General features: G+C 51.3%; 1 protein-coding gene across 6 annotated transcripts in view; it reads left to right on the top strand.

Moving 5' to 3' along the window:
* Positions 1–14,610, top strand: part of Lingo1 (leucine rich repeat and Ig domain containing 1) — a 182,946-nt gene that overhangs the window by 110,578 nt on the left and 57,758 nt on the right. For 4 of the 6 annotated variants that reach the window (XM_057768212.1, XM_057768213.1, XM_057768211.1 and 1 more), the window contains one exon: positions 5,128–5,302. The exons of the other annotated variants lie outside the window; for them this stretch is intronic. The gene's annotated coding sequence lies outside the window, so the exon portion shown is untranslated. The remainder of the gene's footprint in view (positions 1–5,127; positions 5,303–14,610) is intronic. 6 annotated transcript variants of the gene reach the window in all.

Raw genomic sequence — 14,610 nt, 5'->3', positions numbered from 1 at the left:
GGGGAGCCTTTGGGTATGGGGAGCTTCCTCCTTCTTCCAGGCAAGCATGGTGGGGTGGTTTTGGGGATGGGAGTGGGGAAGTTCTCTAGGTGAGATGCCTTTGAGGGATCCTTGAGTTGACCTGCCTACTGTAAGACCCTGGGATGATCCCATTTCTTTCTTGGACCTCAATTTCCCATCTGCTAAATGGGATGATGCATTTTAACCTATTTGCTCCTGATGAGGGTGAGGACCCAATTGGAGACCAGGTGCTGTAGAGCGGAGTGATGGGACTGACTGCTGTCCCAGGCACTGTATTGCTTTCAGTCTCTGTCACAGCCACTGTGGTCCATACACTCCAGCTGTGATTGTACGCAGATGGAATTTAAGAAACACACGTCTGGAAGCAACTTTCCTGTTTAGTGCAACTCCCCACCCAACACGTGGGCATCCCAGACTTCCTTGTAGCCTTCGGGGACAGAGCTTGCTCCTCCTCACACAGGACATGGACCCACAGTCCTTTCTCACTGGGTCCTGCTCTACTTTCTCTGCCATGAGTACCACATTGCTTTCTCAGAAACCCGAAGTCCTGGGCAGGCCAGGGAGGCTTCTGCCAGGAATCTCAGTGATGATGTCTCTCTGGACAGACCTTTTGATATGGTGATGGTGCCTGGCTCTTTGGAGGTGGCTGGACTATTTCAAGAGCTGTTGTAGGGGCTGGAGAGATAGCTCAATGGTTAAGCACTGGCTGATTTTTTTGAAGGCTCAAGTTCCATTTCTAGCACCATCTGTAACTCCAGTCCCAGAGGATCTGATGCCCCCTTCTGGCCTCCGTGGGCACCAAGCACACACATGGTATACAATCTGGGAAAAGACATAATATAAACAACATAAAAATACATATAAAATAAATTAATTAATTTAAAAACAAGTTTAATAAAAGAGCTGGAGTGACTTGTCACTGAGGCCCCAAGGGCTCTAAGCAACCAGGCTCCCCTCTGCATCTGGTTCTTAGAGCCACTCATAGGACCCACTCAGACTCCAGAAACTCTCCTGCCTGCTTTGCCTGTTAATAGGGCAACTGGAGGGATTTGAACAAAGGATTGTTACCTTCCCTCTGGACCCACCTGGGCTGGCTCTACCATCAAGGCTCCGTCTGAGTCTATGAATCTTGTTTCAGGCCCTCATAGTGCCCGTGAGAGCCTCTAAGAAGCAAATCTGACCACCCCCCTCCACTTCCACAACAGCCTCCCATCAGAACCCTGTGTGAAATGCTCACTCAGGCTTGGAACTGACTATCCAACCACTGAGCTTCCCAGTCCCTATGTTTTTGTTTTGTTTATAAGGAAGTCACAAAGGCCCTGCTTGTGCCTGCTGGAGTCTCTGTCATGATTTGATATACATTTATCCCTGTGAGACTAGAGCTCAGGCTCCTCCAGCCGCCTCTGTCTTTTCCGTGTTCTGTATAGCATTTCTAGAACTTTCTTTTAGAATAGCTTGGAAACTAACTCGCCCAAGCCCAGTTGGCCTTTTAGCCCTCTATAGGGAACCAACAGGGCTGGGTGCTGATAGTTAGAGATGCCAATTCTTGATGTCTAGCTTCTCCATCCAGCTTTTGATAGGATGGTGGTGATGGTGGTGGCGGTGTGTGTGTAGATCAGGAAATAGTCTTCAGAAATGAGATGGCCAACCCAGACCCTCCTAGCAAGGGCAGAGCGGGGCAGGAACTCTCATCTAAGATGTTCCATGACCCAGCAAAGTTCTGCCCCATACTGCCCCTTGCCCTCAGCCTCCACACTCTTCCCCATCACTCCTGCCTGTCCCTTCTCCAAGGCTCGGCTACCAGAGTCTTGAGCAGGCCCCTGCCTGGGCTCTTCTAAGCCAGCCCATCTGGTACTGTCTGAGGACTGCCTTATCTGCTGTCAATCGGAGGGTGAGAATCACTACGCTTTTCCTGTGTTCCCTGCACAGGATGAGGGAAGAGAAAGGGGGCTTGGGAAGGAAGATGCACCCCCAGGGAACTGAGACTTAGGAGGGGTAGGCGGCTCCATGGGTGTCGCATCTGCTTGTTATTTTTCAGAGTTATTTTTAAGTTGGTGGTCTGGTTGTAAGAGCAGCATGTCTCTGGATGTGGCTCTGGACTCACCGTCTTCCTCTTGTCTCCTTACCCCGCCTCCTCATCCCAAGCATCAGACAACTGCTGTTGGTGCTGCTGAGGCGGGCAGCCTCCCCCTCGCACCCTCCAGCCTTGTCTCCTCCTCCTCGGGTGACTGTGACAGCCAACCCACTGCCCCCCCCCAGCCGCCCAGGCTCCAGTTGGCAGTGCGAAAGGACTTTTAACAATGAAGAAAACATCATTGCGTTTATTTGGTTAAAGCCATCCAGCGATTTTTTTCCTAGCACTTGGGATGCTAGTCAAACCCCTCACTTTGGCCTTCAGAGCCTCAGCCTCCTCACCGTCTCATTTCCTGAAGCATAAGTTCAACTGTGACCCTCTTCAGAAAGACCTCCCTGGACCCTGGCTAGAGCAACCCCGGTCCTGCTCCCGCTGTGCTCTTCTTGCCGGATGTTAGGGTTTCCATTGCTTCGGCTCTCTCAGGAAGTGTCGTGTTGTTTCTCTGCTCGTCATTGGACTTCATGACAGTACCAGAGCATCTATCTCATGCCCTCGGGTCCTCCTGCATTGCTGGTACCTACAGAACACCTAGCACTTAGTCCTTTCTCAAAAGCATTTTGTGAATGAACAAGTAATGCAGAAACAGATAAAGGCGCAAGCAGACAATGAAGCTAACCACATTGACAGTCAATAAGTCTATGTGTGTGTGTGATGAGAATCATCTGCCCTTTTACCAACAGGCTTGGGGGGGCCCTGACCTGAAACTCTGCATGCATAGGAAGCTCACGGGTGTGGGGATACATTTGCTGTCCGTCCATGTGACATCTTTCCCCGCTCTGGCCTCCATTATACTCCACCTACGGACTGACGCTGGCTGGCTGGAGGCCCTGGCCTTTGAGGTCACCTGTGCCAGCTACTACCTGATGCACTGGGGGGAGGAAGGAAGTCAGGTGGGGATGGCAGTTCACCTGGGCATTCTGCCACGGGAGAGTAGGTACAGGCCAGGAGGTTGTTGGGAGAGCTGCCTGCATCTTGCTACTGGGAGACAGACTGCATTCACAGTCAATGTCCCTAGATGCAGTGTTAGCATCAACTGGATAAGTTGTCATCTTTCTCTGTGTGTCCTTGTGTTTTTAAGAACTTTTTTTTTTGATACATTGACTTCTCGAATTTCTAGCTTTCAATTACTTTGTATTTTTCCATGAAATAAAATAAGAAGACAAAAAAACCCCACTGCACCTCAGTTCCGCCATGCCAAATCATGGCAGTTGCTGGGCTTTTCCTGTGAAGACAGGGCTAGATTGCGGCCCAAGTGGCTCCTGACCTTTTGTGGCTGGCTTCCTCCTCTGGTTTGATAAAGGAATCACTCCTTCCTTTTTAATGCTGCCTTCATGGCAGGGGAACCAGATGGAGAGGTCTCTCCTTGAAGGTGGGAACCCAGGTTTCAGTCCTCAGTCCTGCATCTACTGGGGTGCAGTCAGAGCCATGCATGACTGCTTCAGACCTTAGGTGTCACCTATAACACGAGTCTGTGATCTGTGAGCACAAGTGGAGGCAGCAGGTGTGAATCGGCTACGCAGAGCCCTGTGTGCCTTGACCCCATCCTCCTGGCTTCCTCTTTCTCCTACCCACTATTACCACAGGATCCTTGTTGTATTGTGTTCTATTGTGTACTATTCTATTGGAAGAGGAGCTGGAAGATCCCTTGTTGTCTTGGTTGTAATATTTAGGTAGAGGTCAGCTTTGTTCCCAAAGGATTTTTTCCTCTAGGAACACTTTCTCTCGGACAATCTCAAGGGCATCTCTCAAGGCTGCTGTGTCAGGGATCTGACAAAAGGCGAGGGGTAAAGATGGAGCCTTTCAAAGGTAGCCTGGCACACTGTCCTGGGGCAGCAGCGTGGGGTTTAGGGCTATGGGACACTTACAGTGCTGTGGTGGGCAAGCCCGAGACCACTCACGAGAAGGATGGTGGGCGTAGATTTGAGGGAGCTGGGTTCTGGTTTTGCCTTTGCTACTGCCTAACTGTGTGACTTCGGGCAAATTATTTCCCTTCTCTGGACCTCAGATTTTCCATTGACTATGGCTCAGATAGACAAGGGTTGGTTCAACATGAAAGCCACTAGCCACCTTTAAATTAAAATGTAAATTAATTATAGTAAAACCAAGTGGACCAGGGATATGTCTCTGTAGCTAAAAGGGCTTGTTGTGAAAAATGAATATCGGAATTTTGTCCTCAGATCCTATAGCAGGAGCAGAGAATCAACACACTCTCTCTCTCTCTCTCTTTCTCTCTCTCTCTCTCTCTCTCTCACACACACACACACACACACACACATCAGCTTCACTATCCTCATATCTATATGCATAGGTGGTTGGTGGCTACCACATTGGGGATGATGGCACAAATGCAGAACCTTACTCAGTACAGAAAACTCTATTGGGCATACAGATCTGGCAGTACTTCCTGGGGCCTAGTGAACCCTAGTGAGCCCTAGTGAGCCCGAGTGAGCCCTAGTGAGCTTTGACCCTATGAGTCTGGGCCTCTGTCTTTAGCTCTTCTTAAAAGGCCAGGACAAAATGGAACATCTCTGACCTTAAAGCCAGCATCCTGAAGAAGGGGTGATTTGGAAGGGTCTGTGTGTGTGGTCACTACACCCCGTCTCTCAGCCAGAGTCTCTGCTTGGAGAAGGTGAGGCAGAGGGTGGGGGCCCCTCAGGTGGCCCCCAGCCAGGAATGGGTCACTAGAATAGGGTGAAGGTACAGCCTGTAGCCTTCTGATTGATCACACAGGAGGGGGTGAGGAGCCCTGGCTCCTCCCTTCCTTCTTTCAGGGGGAAACCCTTGACTAGAGGCCTTCCTACCACCTGGGGAACCTAGGAGTAGGGATAAGATGCCAGGCTAAGGAAGCGAAGGTTGGCTGATCTCACCTCAGATTAGCTGTTAGTCCAACATTGCCGCCACACTTCCCATCTTCCACCCCTCTGTCCCTCATAAGGCCCTTACAACTCACTCTCATTTCTCCTTTTTTCTAGGGATCCTAAGGCAATGTTCTGGCTATCTTGAGTCTGTGGGCTGCACGGCCTCCTGCCCGACTCTTGGGGCTCTGACCCTGTCTGGCCCTGACCAGCCTCATGCTGATTGCTGACCCTACCTGGTCTGAGGGGCCCCTCGTGCTTCAGGACTCAGTCAAACACTGAAACAGTTACGGTAGGTGCACCCCAATCACCCTGCTCCCTAGCTCTAGGGATACCTGAGTGTTCCTGGCCCTGGAGGAGAAAGGACCCTTTTCGAATGGTCCTTATCAGAATTATAAGTAGGTGTTGGGAAAACCCTGTTTCAATGAAATGCAGTTATCAGCTCAGATAGCCAGTGTCTAGTGACAGGACGGGCTTCAGGCAAAGCTTGGTTCTGCCGTTCAGACACTGTGAGAAGACTCTGACTTCTGACTGTGTCCTTTACGCCTCTCCGGGTGGTGGCTGCACTCTTCATGGCATTTGACACCATCTGGGCCAATGTATTTCTAGATTTAAGTCTGGGGTTGGAGATAGAAATCTGCTTTCATGATGAAACAAATTAAAGTTCTAGCATTGACCACTTGGTCCTCATTGGTAGGATTTGGACCATTCTGAGCCTTCAACTGGGACCGTGGGTCTTGAAGACACTGCTGGTCTAGGGGATTCGGATCTAATCTTTCCCAGTCAGGTAACCAGGGCAGAGAGAAGGTTGTTCCTCAGAGAAATCTCAAAACCTTGCTGCAGGAGACGCGAGACTCTACAACTGAAAGAGTCAAAGACAAATGGTTATTGCAGGCAGATTTTTACCCCGACTGGACAGCCTGAAGCCAGACCAAATGGACATGAACATGCCGTGGGTCCTCAGATGAATCCCTAGCCTTCTTCTCTGAGTTTAGTTTCCTCATCTGGCAGGGCCACCAAAAGAGCCACCTAACATCTGGCATCTGGCAAGAGATCAGAACACTCTCTTTCTCTTCCCCTTCCTGTTCTGGGGCATGTTTGAGACATCCATGTTTTCTTCATATTTGGGATCCACTGGGGAAGCGTGTTGGTCAGAATCCCCACAAGCGGGGCTTGAGCCAAAGATTTGCATGCATAAGATCCACAGAGGGTAGGTTGTAGATCTGCAGAGGTTGAAGTGAAATGGGAGTCTGTTGGGGGGGTGTTCTTGGGTAAAGTCTGACTGGTCCTGCAGCACAGTTCAGAACCACACCTGCATAAGGAGCCAGGCTCCCCACTCTGCATCAGCCAGACATCAGCCATCCACAGGGCCCAGCATTGCTCAAGCAGGGGGGTGCCCGTTTGAAGGGTATTTCTCTAGAGAAGGGGAGCAGTGAGCTCCCGACCCTGGGAGATGGGTGCTGTCCCCTCTGCCTGGTCCCCAGCAGCTCTTCTCTTCCCTGCCCTTCTTATGTCTTTCCTTGTTCTCCACCCTTGTCCACTGTTCAGGGCCCACTTCAGGCCTTCTTTTCCAGGGAGTCTTTGCTTGCTGTTCCAGACAGCAGTTATCTCCAAGGGTCCATGTTCTTTGTAGGAGGACAGAGATGCAGGCAGCATTTCCTCACAAACACTTCATTGGTTACTATATCAGTGCCAAAGTCTAGTGCTCTGTTTGCTTTGACTGCCAGGGAGCTCATAGACAAGTGTAGCTTTTTCTGCTAAGCCATCAGGAAACAAGCATTCAATAAACCTGCTCTTGGCTTTGCCTTCATGCCTTTTATTTTCTGTCCTGGTTTCTTCTTTTTTTTTAAGCTGTGCTGCTGATGTCCCTTGAACTCTTTCGGAAAGAGGTGGGGCTCAGATAGCCAGGAGGGGCTGGAAGTGAACCCCACTGCTGACTGCTGACAAATGTCAGCCTTGACCTTCCCAGAGGGGCCTGGGAAGATGGTGTCCCTGACCCAGGTCCACGCTTGTGTCCAGGAGACCTACACTAGAGCCTGACCGTGGGGGCCCTGGCCAGTGCCCACCCTGCCCTCTGTGGCTTAAGAAAAGCATTGTTCTGCTCCCAGCCATCTCCTCCCTCCCTGACTTATCAGAAGCTAATGAAAGAGGCTGGAAACCCAATCCTCTGGTAATTAAATTTACTTAACGGGTATTCAAGTGGAGTAATGAGAAGTTTAATGCAGTGATTAGATTTTTCTTTAATTAATTAAAATGAGAGCTGTGTGTCTTGCCAGCAAGCCAACTTGACCCCGTGCTTGAGAGCAACCGGCAGACAGTGGGGGACTTGGCTAAGTAAGAAGGGGCTCAAGGTGGTAGCATCCCCGGCCCCGGCACAGCTGCCCTCTAAAGCAATGCCTGCTCAGGCCACTCACCCAATCAGTGCTTGTTTCTGAGCTGGGGGAGGGCCAGGTCTGAACCTCAGGCCCAAGGAATGGGGGGTACCACCTTCAAAGACCCCACAGGGAGCCATGTGATGATCAGAGAAGAGAGTTAGCAAAGCAGGTTTACAAAAAGCAAGAGGGTTTCCAGCACCTTGACAGCAGAAGCGTTGAGGGTGGTACCTTCTGTATGGCCAGCCAGACCAGGGTTAGTGCTGAACCAGCTGTGCTGACAGGAAGTGGATTAATATGGAAGGAGAGTGGATAAGGCTAAGTGGATTGGGGCTCAGGGTGGCGCCGGTGACCTGTAGAGCCCTGTGCCTGGGCATCTGTTCCAGAAGACTGGTCCTCTTTGTTATGTTGTCAGGGACATGTTTCCCCCTGAAGCCACCTTCGCTGGGTTCTGCCCATGAGGGTTGGGCACAGCAGTCTGGAAATGACACCTTAGTTGTGTGGAGTAGATATTGGATAGGTCTCCCCAGAATAGAAAAACTCAGAAAAGACTGGTTAGGCCAGAGGCAGGATATGTTGCCTCTAAGCAATGGGCAAGTGGTTTGGCTCCAGCTCCATGTGAGCCAACCACTGTGCTGCATCTCCCAGCAGAGGAACGGGTGCTGGGGGTGGGAGGACTGAGTGGCCCTGTTTGTCTGTCCCCACTGCCAGCTCTGCCGCCTGTGGGCAGGACTCCCGTGCCAGACCCTGCTCAGAATGGCCTAGATGAATCAGATGTGGTCCTTGCCCACAGGGCTAGTGGGGGAGGTGAAATATAAACAGGAACAACAGCACTAAGTGATCAGAGCCGGGGTGGGGGCGGCCTTGGGGCTGGGGTGGTTCATGGATCTGTGTTTAAAGCATTGGCTTGGAGCCTGTAGGAGAGCCGGAGGTGGGGGCAGCAAGGAAAGGAAGATGAGGAGGAAGGCACCAGTGAGAGGCTGGGGCCCCAGGAAAATGACTCTTCCTTAGGACCAGCTGTGACCCTCAACTCCCAGAGAGCCAAGGTACCCCTGTGTGGGAGGGTTGGCAGCGTGTCTGACGTTGGGCTGGTAGTGACACCTTTACTAAAAAGCCATGTATGTTCCTTTCCTAGACGACTTGGGGACAGGCAGGGTATTGTGTGGTGATGCTCATCTGGATACTGCCAGGTCAGGCTGGTGTGTGCTAGGCCTGTGGCCTCCAGGCTTGCACACTGGAATACACTCACTCTGAGAGCAGGGGGTCAAGTACCTTTTTGTTACCACATGGAGGACACAGCTGGGCACTAGCAGGCCCGAGGAAGTCAGTCAGAGAGCCTGGGCGATCAGGCTGACACCCAGAGCTGGGTCTTTGGCCTGGGGAAGTGAGGGAAGCCTCAGTTGGGCAGGGGTGGGGCATGGAGCTATCTGACCATAGCTCAGAGCACGCACTAGCCAGAGCTGAAGGCCTTGTGTCCCCCTCCTCTGCCCCCTCTGCCTCCCAGATCCCACACCTCTGCATCCCCTCGTCTCTGTTTCCCTCGTTCATGCCCATCATGAACATTTAGGAGTATAGAAGCCACCCATCTGAGAAAAGGGAAGCCAAGAGAGGGGTAGGTACAGTGACCTGCCTCCAATATCACACTAAGGGACAGAGTTTGAGATCACATTATCTTGAGTTCTCTCCCTAAATAGATAGTTCACGCTTTCCCTGGGTGGGGGCCTTGAAGGGCAGGTACTCGCCCAAGCTGGCTCCTCACAGCAGGTACCCCAGGGAACAAGAGTATCCAGATGGTCCACCCGCCCTCAATTGTCTCTTCTAACCTTCTGCTGTCTGGGAAGCCAGGTCCATGGGTGCAAAGACCCTGGGCTAAAGTCAGATCCTCCATCAAGGTACCCCCTTCCTTTCCAGAGTTCTTTTCCACCATTGCCCCTCTCCAAGGCTCCCTAGCATCTCCGTCATATCCCCATGGCTTCCTACCCTGCCTGTTTTCCGGTCAGAATCAGCGTTGTTCCCTAAGGTTTTGCATGCCTTTTCTCCCAGCCAGTCTTGGCTCTGGTGTTCCAGCTATGGGAGAGCCTTTCCTCGTCCTCTCCCCCACACCCCCCAGCAGCCTTCCACACTGGGCCCGGATGCCTCCTTCCTTTGTGGCCCCTACCTGCAGACACAGCACCAGGCACCTCCCATGGGCACCATCTCACAGCTATTGCCTGCCTACCTCTTGGGCTCTTGGGCACTCTCTTCTATCAGCCACTTGAGGAGTGGAGGGTATCATTTGTCCCTGGTGTCCTACCCAAGTAGTCCCCTGAGCCTGCCACACAGTAGGTGCACAAGAGGTAGCTGAGGTTCCTTCACACCCATTATCCCCTCTTCTTTGTGCCGTGGCTTCTCTTCTGGCTCAGTGGGTCCCTCATAGTGGGTCTGTAACAGGGTTCAACCCCTCCCCTACAGCTTTCAGGCTTCCTGCTTCAGTAACTTCCCTGCACATCCTCCTACCAGGCCCAGCTGCGGGGAGAAGGATCAAGACAAGTGGCATCAGGGGCTCTTAGGCAAGCCTTAAGGCACAGCAGGCCCAGTACCAAGGGGTCCCTGCTTGGGCTGCTGAGACAGGTGAAAAGCTACCCAGAGCAGTGTCTAGGCTCCATTCCCTGTTTTCCTAATCCTGGCTGTGTGACCATGAGCAGATCCTACAACATCTTTGTGCTTAGGTTTCCTCTTTTCCTAAAGAGTCAATGGCAGGCCTGCTGCAGATGGTGGCAACGCGGAGGAGTCAGTATGGCGTCAGGCCCGCTGTGCACTCAGGACACTGTGCATGCCCTCCAAACACTGCTACTGTTGCATGGCCTGATGAAGGTGTTTGGGGGTGACATTTAGGGGGGATTTCAGAAGATGGGGACATAGGAGCAGCAGCGTGAAAGGGGACTAGGAGAGGCACACAGACAGGAGAGAACCTGCCAGGGAGAAACCAAAGATGGTTGACAGGAAAAAGCTGCAGCCATGAAGGAGTGTCCTCACATGAGAAAGCCTCCCTCTCCCCAAGCCTTCTCTGCTAGTACCTCCCTGCCATTGGTCAGGTGTGCCTCCTTCTAGAACTTTACCGCTGGCTTTACAAACACATTTATTGTGTATTATTTTAGAAAGGGAATGGGATCATATCTGCACATCATTCTGCAAGCCCCATTTGTCGTTACCAGTGTGTGGGAGCATCCGTCAAGATCACAGCACCAGTCTATGGGTTCTTTTTAATTGTTGCCTAATATTCCATTGTTTGGACACGGTGTAATTTATGTAACCAGTCCCTGCTTGATGGATATTTAGGTTGTCTCCAATCCTTCACTCTTGCAAACAATGCCTCCGTGACCAGCCTGGTGTATGTATCTCACTGACACACAGAGGCAGTTCCTTAGGATGGATTTCTAGGGTGGAGTTGCAGGGAGGGGGTGCAGACATTAAGTTTTGACAGCTCCATTGCTCTTCTGAAAGATAAGGCCTGCTTCTGCCCATCCTCGGTGAGGGGAGCCGCCGCCCTCCACCTTCCACACCCAACACAGTCGGTCTAGTTAATTTTCGCCAATCTAGAAAAACGCCTCGCTGTGGTTCCAGCACTCACTTTGCGCCTTCCCAATGAGGCCATCTTTTCATGTGGTGATTGGCCGTGAGCGGGTCTTCCTCTGTGAGTCGACTGTTTAGATCCCTTGCCCATTTTTTTTCTTCTCCTTTTGCCTTTTTCTTATTGATATAAAGGAGCTTTTAGCACATTAGGAACGGTCAAACTTTCGTCTGTTGCCTGTGTTGGAAATATTCTCCCTAGCCAGCCGTTTGTCTTTTTAGCTCTGTTTCTGGCATCTCTGGCCATGTAGAGGCCTTACATCTTTATTTAGTCAAGTCTGTCAGGCTTCTCGGGGCCTCTGAGGCATACGTCTGGCTTGGAGAGATTTCTAGTAAGGCTTTTTCAGGGGAGCAGGGACAAGGTCAGGTGTGACTGGGATGGTCCTTCTGGCTGGAACTGAGACCCCTGTGCCAGACAAGATGGGGAAATGAGGGAGAGGCTGAGCTTGAAGAGGTTGTTCTAGAGCTGAGTGGTCATGGTGACAGGATGTGATGGTGACTGGGAAAGAGGTCTAGCATGGTGATCGGCTTGGAAACTGCGTGACTGGTGCCACCACACCTGTAGGGGACAGGACGATGGAGGAAAGTGTGTTGTGTATATGCGTGCTCATCTGCAGGGCACAGACATATGAGCACATACTTGTACACATGTGCATGCTTCATGCACACGCTTAGAGGTTCTGGATGGTGTCACATCTGTAGTATGGTCTGGTTGGGGAGGGTGTCTACTTTTTTAGAGTATATGTTTTACCTCTCCCCACCCCCACTCTTCTCTCTCCCCTATTACCATAGGAAACTTGGTTCTCCCATAAGGAACATAAGACATTATTTTACTCATGTAAGGTCATAGAGTTACTAAAGTGCAAAGAGGTTGCTCTTTAGGTAACTCTGACCTAGCCTCCTCCACACAGAATTCCCGCTGTGGCCTTCTCTCCTTTCTAATGTGACCAACCGGAATCATCAGGGACTCTTAAGGACAATGATGGAGCCTGTGTTTGATGTGTGGCTCTGTTCTTCTGAGGCGGTTCATCTTTTTGTCCTTCTGTCCTCCATCCTGAGAGTGGTACGATCACAGTGCCCACCTCCTCGGGTGTCTGTGGGCAGTGTGAGTCAGTACGCTTAACACGGGGGCTCATTGGTACATCTGGCGGTGATGACGGTGACGATGACAGTGCTGGCAATGGCTTCCCCCATGCCTTTTGTCGGCATCGCCTTTGCCTCCTCCTGTCTCTCCACCATCAACCCCATCTGTATGTCCTCAGCCCCCCAGGAATCTTGTCACCATTTGCCTTGAACCTTTGTCCTCTGCTTTTGGTCTCAAACCTTTGCAGACTGAATTAAAGTCATTCTGCCAGAAAGACAAAAAATCAAAGAAGAGCAGATAGGGTGTTCTCTGGGGCTTCTCCTGAGGCCACTCTGATCAGGCGCTTCCTGCAGGCTTACCCATTCACCCATCATGGCCCAGTCTCTGAGAATCAACCAGACCATGAAGTCCAAGATGAAGACCCTGAGCAAGAACGCCCAGCTGCCCGTAGTCTGAGCTGACCCAGCCCGGCTGCTCTAACCCCAAGACAGTCCTGAAACCTGACTCTGGGAAAATCTCCTCTCAACACCCCTAGCCAGGAATCAGAAGCAGAATACACGGTGAATTCAGGGTACAGCTCCCAACCCGTGCCCATCTGGGTCCCTCCTGTGAGCTCGAGTGTCACTGTGAGGTCCTTGAGTCTAAGAGTCCTCAGGTCTGCAGTGGGCGAGAATGCCTATACTCACAGAAGTCACTAATCTTGAATTTTTGGATTTTCTACCAAAGTAGGGAAAGCCCAAGGAAGAAAAGAGTTGTCATTGCTGTTGCTAGTGTCTCTGTTGTTCAGGGCAGTCTGTTCTTCACCAAAAACAGGGTGGGATGCTGGACTGGAGAAATGGCTCAGTGGTTAAGAGCACTGGTCACTTTTCCAGAGGATCCAGGTTCGATTCCAACCAGCACCCACATGACAGCTCACAACTTCTATAACTCCAGCTCCAGGAAATCCAGCACCCTTCTCTGACCTTTCTGACCTCAGAGGGTATGGCAGGCATGTGGTTATAGACACACACGCAAACACCATACACATAAAATAAGATTTAAAAGGTGTTGGGATATCATTTGGTCCTGCCGGGCTGGATGGCTGCATCCCACAAGAGTTGTCAGTTCACAGTTGTCTTCCTAAAGCCCTGTCCCCAGGTCCCCGAGGTCCCTTGCTCCAGAGGCATCTTCACTGTAAACAATCTCCATGCCCACCCAGTCCCCAGCACATCCCATCCCTGCAGGATGTTTTACAAATGGTCACAGTTTACAGTACCCCTGGTGGAGTTCTAAGCCAGGTAGGCCTGTGGATGCCTGCATGGGAGTCAGTGCCCAGTTTTTTTCTCTCTCTCTTTTTTCTCTTTCTTTCTTTCTTTCTTTCTTTCTTTCTTTCTTTCTTTCTTTCTTTCTTTCTTTCTTTCTTCTTTCTTTCTTTTTCTTTCTTATTTCTCTGTCTCTCTCTCTGTGTCTCTCTCTCCTCTCTCCCTCCCTCCCTCCCTCCCTCCCCCCTCCCTCCCTTCTTTCCCTTTCCCTTCCTCCTCCTCTTCCTCCTCCTCTTCTTTGGTTTTTCAAGACAAGGTTTCTCTGTGTAACAGCCCTAGCTGTCCTGGAACTCACACTGTACATCAGGCTGGCCTCGAACTCACAAAGATCTGCCTGCCTCTGCCACCAGAGTGCTGGGATTAAAGGCGTGCGCCACCACCACCCGGCCAAAAGAGTCTTTCTAACAGCCTGTGAGGAGCCAAATGGCACCTGCTAGTTTGAGGAGGGGTATTCCATTGCACTCTTGTCTTGCTTCTAGAAAAAGTGAGAAGGGGCAGGGTGTATGCGAACTTTAGGGCCGTTCTCTTGAGTGCCACCAGTGTGCATGTTATCTTGGGGTAGGGAGACTGCCTCTTTTCCCTGTTCTATGCTCCCACAGGAGCACACCATATCTAAAGTGATAATTGCCAAGTAAAGCGCCAATGAGTTTGAAATATAAGCCTACAATTAAGTTAGCAGTTCCAAAGCTCTATGGCTTTCTCTTTTTTTCCCCATGATTCACTCTGGGAAGCTGAGTGGAGATCCTGGTGTCTTTCTGGGAGCTGGTCCCAGCTCCAAGGCTAGGTGGCCACCCTTAGGGTACCCTGACCTTTCTAAAGTCAAGTTCAGACCTTTGTAGGGTCCCAATGGTCATGGCATTGCCTTGCCCTTACCTCAGCTCCTACATGTGGGGATACCCGCACTGTGAGTCCCACTATGGGGCCTTGGAGCTCCGTTCTTGTGGAGAAGAAACCCCATAGCTGACAACTGTGGTGGTCTCCCCCAAACCTCAGTTATTTAGAGGCCCCAGAGGGGGCCTAGTTCTGCTGCCCAGAAAGCCATCTTGGGAGACCAAGCTGTCACCATGTGGCTCCAGGGCCTGAGCTACACAGTATGGGCCTTGGACACTTGGCAGCTCAGGCTTTTGATGCTCTCTGTCTCTCTCCTCTGCTACTGTGGAGCACACACTCTAGGGTGGGGAGCTGGGGGAGCTTGGGCATATCTAGCCCCTTGGGGACCGACCACCTGAAACTC

Source organism: Chionomys nivalis, chromosome 4 (assembly GCF_950005125.1).
Source record: "Chionomys nivalis chromosome 4, mChiNiv1.1, whole genome shotgun sequence".
NCBI classification, from domain to species: domain Eukaryota; kingdom Metazoa; phylum Chordata; class Mammalia; order Rodentia; family Cricetidae; genus Chionomys; species Chionomys nivalis.
This window is presented reverse-complemented; position numbering and strand designations above follow the sequence as displayed.